At 40.1% G+C, this 6,619-nt stretch overlaps 1 protein-coding gene across 3 annotated transcripts in view; it reads right to left on the bottom strand.

Annotated features, from left to right (window-relative positions):
• The window catches only part of LOC103466867 (plexin-A1-like), a 331,178-nt gene that overhangs the window by 301,122 nt on the left and 23,437 nt on the right, over positions 1–6,619 (bottom strand). The window contains exon 1 of one of the 3 annotated variants that reach the window (XM_017305775.1): positions 5,778–5,864. The exons of the other annotated variants lie outside the window; for them this stretch is intronic. The gene's annotated coding sequence lies outside the window, so the exon portion shown is untranslated. Of the gene's footprint in view, positions 1–5,777; positions 5,865–6,619 lie in introns of those variants that run through there. 3 annotated transcript variants of the gene reach the window in all.

Here is a 6,619-nt window from a genome sequence, read left to right as displayed (position 1 = left end):
CCCTAAACACCAGAGCAATAGAGGCTCAGATCTACCACACCAGACAAGACCCAAGGCGTAGGGGGCCTCCTGTCTCAGGAGGCCCCTGAGACAGTCCAGCACATAACAGTAGGGTGCAAGATGCTGGGAGGGCATCCCAGTGTACAGAAACATCTGTGCAGAATATGGACACACATGGGTGGCATCACTCTATTCTGGATGTTCTCTAGAATGGCAAACAGGAAGCTGACAAACTATTACAAACAACTTATTAGTTTCTTTACATGTTTAGAATTTGTGTGCTTGAATCAAGATCCCATACAAAGATCTGACCTCAGTCACAGTCAAACACTTTAGCCACTCAGCTTCTCACAGGCTAGCTAAGCAAGGCTGGTGGCATCAACTAACTCACTTACTCTCTGGTTACCTAGAAACAACCTATTGAGTAACTTGTGCACCAGCAGCTTCAAGTTTCACTATCAAACTTTCCAAAACATTCAGAAAAAAATGCAGCTAAGGAGCCAAAATACATCGATGCAATGTTACTTAACACGCCATTGGCTGGCATTTGCAAAGCAGGGAAACCAGGAGTGACATTCATTTGCGTTGGTGCTGATGGACAAGAGCTGTAGACATTAGTGCCAAAATGGTTTGCGTATTAATGCAATCTGCAGTTGTAAGCAGCTTGTGGAGTGGGTGTCAAATATTTGCATGTTTTTGCTATTTGGTTTCTAGATGGTTGGCTGGAGGTTAAACCTAACATATTTCAAATTGCATCACATTCATTTTATAGGGGAGTGACACAAAAATGTAACTTGTCTAAAATATCTTCTGTTATGGCCACCTACTGGTAGATTTGTGTCATCCTCATGAGAGTCTCCATGAGAATTTTATGCATTCAATGTTCTTGAGTTTGCCTAATAAAATTGTTGTACCAACATCTCAATGTTGTTAAATAAGTATTTAATAAAAAGCTGGACCGACTTCTGTTGTCTCTTTTTCAATATGCATTTGCAGTTGCATAGAAGCGGCACAAGAGCAGAAAAAATCCATCAAAAAAGCTATTTTCCAACACTTCAGTTTGGCTGCAGAGGATGCCATTTTCCAGTTTGAAAGGAAGTTTGGGTGGGTTTTTTTAAGCTGCTTGTGGCCATGCAAATGCATTGCAAAAGTCCTGGATAAGTCCAAAGTCAACAATCCATTCCAGTATTTCAGGCACTCTTGCACTGAGGAGATATGTTCAACACCTACACACCTCGAAAGGCAGGAAACAACGTGAGCCTAACTGGTATTAAGAGACAATTAAAATGTTCCTCCATTGCCGTTTGTGTTGCTATTTATAAATCACATCCTGTCTGTTTCAACTTACATTTCTTTAAATCTCATAATTAGATCAAATCTCGTCTGATTTTATAAATGAACCCAAATTATTACCCAAAGTCCTATGGGCMCAACTCCCTTTGCAGCCAACATTTTATATTCAGAGCTTAAAAAAGGGAAGGAATATCACACTTGATTAAATGCTGCCACTTGAATGAACCACTCAAACACCTACGCAGACCTACACACATTCTGCACGCACACATAAAGCTATAGCTTAAGGCGACGAAAGATAACGAAACACATGCTCAGAAACGCGAGTGGAGCCATCCTAATCTGAGAGCGGCATATTGTGTTTATGTGCGAGTGTGTGAGTGTGTCGCTGTGCGATGATGGGGATGTGTGTGAGGCTCCCACGTATGTCATCTATCCTCATGTCATCTCCTCTCTGATGTGACCTTTACACACAGATATTTTCTTTCCCGCCCTGCCAGCAACACTGCTAACACAGTTACACTGAACTAATGAACAGAGGGGCCTGATTAAGTGTTATACACACTTAGGCAAAGACGAGCGTGCATTTCCTCCATGCATATCAATCTCCCCCCTATAAAGGCTACATTTGCATCTTTAATATAATTTAAAGTGCTTATTAAAGTGCATGCAACCGTTCAGATCAGATTGAGGCAGAGCTCATCTAAATCCACAGTGTTTAACCCCCTCACACTTCTCCTCCTGCTCCTGTTACGTCCAAATCTCTCTTCTCCACTTCAGAGTAACTAAAGGGTGAGACACGGTCTAGTCCAGTCACTCATGGTGAGTCTATTAAAGGGAAACAAAAAGTGAGCAGTCTAGTCATATAGCCTTGCCACTTTGACCCCTCCACTGTGGCTCTTACTACACCAAATAAAAAGGTTTTTGATTGCAACAAGAAATGGTGATTTTAGTAGTCTTTTTCCATAGGTTCTTATGCAAAATCTCCTTTTAATATCTGCAACAGGCTAGGGGTGGGCATTTATTGTATCATTTATTATTTCTCGTTACATTTTTTTATAAGAATTTTGTCATGAACATTTTCAATAAAAAAAAAACTGACAAATGGATGAATGGCAATGTAATTTTACTACTTTCTCCACTGTTTGTTCCACTAGAGCAGTGGTCCCCAACCCCCGGTCCGCAGACTGGTACCGGTCCGTGGACCAATTGGCACCGGGCCGCGCAASAAATAATTTAATATTTCCGTTTTATGTATTATTTGAGTCTGGAGGATCTTTTATTTTGAAAATCCTTTAACCGGATTCTCTCGGTTACTTGCGCGCCAACATTGAGCCCACAAGCAGCAAAATGAGTAAGAAACAGATCAGATGTCTTTGGAAAGTTTCCTTGCGAAGGGGAAAAGGCCCAGAGAAGAGACAGGAGAATGGATTTATCCCGGACCGGTAGGTGAGTCCCACATTACAAGCCGCTCTGCGTAACATGCGGCGACCGGCTGCTAATGAGGCAATGAAGCTTCAAGGTGCTTCGCCCACGTAGAGACCAAGCAGGCTGTGCATATAAGCAACACTTCGGGTGTCATTGTCTCTCGTGAGTTAAAATTTTCACGAAAGTAAAATGTTCGTTTTTGTGTCGCATCTGTATCTTATTTTGAAGGGATATGTAAACGTTACCATAGCGAACAGAGTCAGCGCGTTTGGGCAGTGGTCGAGAGGAGATGAGTGGAGCTTGTGAGTATTAAATCTGGTTTAGACGGCAAGATTTGAGGATTGTTGGTCGATTCTCCAAACCTCTGTGACCACAGAGCTGATAAAAGTACAACAGGTTCGATCGGTTCGTGTGTCCAAGGCAGGAGCAACACACTACACACAAACAAACCGATTCCAGAGGATAATCCAGTAAAACTCCCAACATAGCATACGGGAATTTAGAATAACTAAACACGGATGACGATGTAGAAGCAATAGTGATAGTTTGTGGAGTCATTTTAAGAGATAAAAGACGTAACGGTGGATAAAAGACGAAGGGAGCAGCCCCTCTATTTGCTACACTATGATTTGGAGGTGAATATGTTTTCATAGTTAACATTTTTAACTGAATAAACATATATAATAATGACCTTTACATATAATAATAAACATTTCCACATATCTCCGATATCCACCGGACTCTCAGTTGCGCGATATGTCAGCTGTTTGGGATTCTCTCCTGTTCTGACGTCACCGCGCTTTCTGATTGGCTACCTGTCACATTCAACAGGTTGTATTCTCGTTCCAAGTCAGGGAAAAACCCCACAGGCTGCGAGAAAAGGGCCAAGAACCCCCAAAATGGATATATTCAGCCCTTAGCGGGAACACCAACACGTTTCCATTGGGAACACCAATCCTTATCTGATGGTTCACTCCCACCCCCAACCCCCCCTCCCCCGGGCCGCAGCAAAATTTCTAAGTCTTGACCGGTCCACGGTAATAAAAAGGTTGGGGACCACTGCACTAGAGCATCAAAAAATATCAGCAAATTCAAGAATATGATTAAATGCAGTTAATACTGTATGTGTGGCTACACAATATAAATCACACTTTTTAAATTCAGTGGTGTCCTGAATTAGGTTATTAATGGGAATGTTTTTCAAGAACAATATTTGTGTTTGTGCCAGTATCCCATGCATTCACAGCCATAGAGTTACCTAAACATTAAGGGGGTTTTATCAGAATTTGTATGATCACAATAGCACCACAAAATATTGCAATAAAATTCTAAATCCATATCTAAGTCGCGCTATAAGTTATAAGTGAACTTATAACTTATAAGTTATAAGTTCACTTTCACACTCCATTGTGTCAAATGAATCGAACCCTGGGGCTGCAAAAAGAACCATTGAAAGAAACAATACCAAAACCTCTGAAGAAGACAGGAGTGCAACTTCTTTTTTCACAAAATGCAAGAAAGAAGTGGAGTCATGTCAGATTGTAGCGGTTCTAGGATTTCTAATTTGTTTTTGTGAAAAAGCCTTGACTCCTTTCCACCGCTCGCGCTACACTTGCATCTTTGTTATGGTTGTATTTACCCAGAATGCTCTGTCCTCCAGTTCACTTCCTGATTTGGAGCGGTTTCAAGTTCTCTTGGCATTCAGATATGACTTCGAACCACACCAACCAAACTTCTTCAACCAAACTGAGACCTGAGTTTTAGGCTACAGTTAGCTGCTTTGGAGAGGTGAACATTCAGACCTTTCTTGGCCAACAAAAAGTTTGATTAAAGCAGACTAAACAGAACTGGTGTGAATGAATCCTAAACTGCACTTTACAGCTGTCAAGTTATTAACCTGAAATGATCCCAATGTGACGTTCTGATTTATTTTCCCACCAGTACAAACATATTTGCTTAATGAATACTGACACATTGGCTTAAATGAACTCAAAGGGCCTTTTTTCAAAGATATACTAGAACTACACTCTTTGTGGGCTGACTGCCAGGATTTCACCAAGGAGAGATGCTGTTGGGAGATGTAATCTAATATTCATACAAACATCTTCGTCCATTGTCAAAAGAATGAAATTAATGCTTAATGCAAATCAGCAACCCCCGATGCATGCTGCTTTAATGGAACTAGCTTCAATAAACTATTGTGATCAGAGAAGCTAATCAGATCTTGTAACTTATTTGTTCTGGTTAAGAAAATCCAAAAGAAAAGAAAAACAAGGAGCAAAAATAAATTGCTTTAACTCTTTGAAAGGTTCTGTGTATGAACAGAGTCCACAGAGATCATTTTAGAGTGGTCCCTATAAGGCTGGCATGTCCCTAAAGGGAGAACTAGGGACGATGTGTTGAGACGGTGAAAAACTCCCTCACATCACCACTCTTTTTTTTCCCTTCCTTTCACAATTTGAAAAAAAACAAATAAATAAATAAATGAGAGTGCGTTTTATTTCATTTTTACATCTCCATCTCTGTCAACACTTCAGCCTTCCTGTTAATAATTTGTGGACACATGCACACACGGTTCATTTTAATCCAGTTTGACAACAACTCCACAACAGACAAAATATTAACAAACGACAATACGGAGACTAATTTGTTTTTGCATCGGGGGGAGGACGACTCCACGTGCAAGATTAAAAATATTGGAGGTATACGTTTTTCCAGTTTCACTGCTAACCAAACCAGAACCTACGTCTTTTTGGCATGAGGCTCTAGTCACAGAGGAAGAGAGGAAATTCCTGAAGTGTCTTACTGGGCTGATTGTGATTGGATGAGGTCCTGGTTTGCTTGAGTCTGGTTCTGATTATCACATCACAGTCCAGACAGCATTCCAGCTCTGCTGCCAGCCCAAAGCTTTGCGGTAATGAGGGATAGCGCTTGTCACTGTAATTTTCCATTGGTAAAAGAAGTACAGGTAAAGAGATGTAACCCTGACCTCTCCATGCTAAGATATAATAATTTGACAAGACAAAAGAGGAACTGAGTGGGTGATTAATTCTCACCAGGGGGGATGTAAAAGAAAGATACAGATGCTGGAAACGAGTCCATTCAAGTGACTTAACTGCTCTGCTGATGAACCCGACCTCTGGACTTCCTGTAGGGAAGTGAAAGAAACATTTTACTACAAGGGCCAATTAAGCATCACGGTGGTGTTACTGACATGTAGGAAAGCTAAACAACTGGCTTGGTTCATGTGCAGTTCAAGGCTTGTCATATCAGTGTTCACAGCTAATGTTGATAATCTGCTAGATTTGAACTCTTATCGATCCCTCTACCAATTTTACTGAAAATTACAGTTTTATATTTTAATCTAAAAATAGGAAGTCACCATATGACTGACTGATCTGACTAAGAATGGAAAATTATATTCATCTGATCACAACTGCGGCTGAAAGGATTCACCTTGACTCATTTGAATGTAAAAAAAAAAAAAAAAGTTTGTATGCAACATCTTTTGTTTGCTATTTTATTTAAATACAAAACAAGTTGAACCAAAAATGTTTGTATGTGTTGAATGTAGTGTTTTTAGTGGATGTTAAACATCTACACTTCTTCAAAAGATTACTTGTAAACTTTGTTGGCATTTTATTAGCTGAACATTTCTCAGCGTCTGAGCCAAATGGAGAAAGTGTTTCCAGAGTTTCACTCAGCAACATTTCTCATGACTTTTTCCTGTTTTTAAAACAATTCACAAAATAAATCTTTGTGATATGAGCTCCTATTAAGCTACAGAGTGTGCTATTACTGTTTTTATTTAGCATGCCATGTTTGCTGCGGAGTGAACTAAGACTTTAGCGTTCATCGCAATTCAACTTATGGCTATGTTGTAGCATGTTTTATATAT

The sequence above is a fragment of the Poecilia reticulata genome, linkage group LG7 (assembly GCF_000633615.1).
Source record: "Poecilia reticulata strain Guanapo linkage group LG7, Guppy_female_1.0+MT, whole genome shotgun sequence".
In the NCBI taxonomy this organism is placed as follows: Eukaryota; Metazoa; Chordata; class Actinopteri; order Cyprinodontiformes; family Poeciliidae; genus Poecilia; species Poecilia reticulata.
Note: the sequence above shows the minus strand (reverse complement) of the source record. Positions and strands in the feature narration are given on the sequence as shown.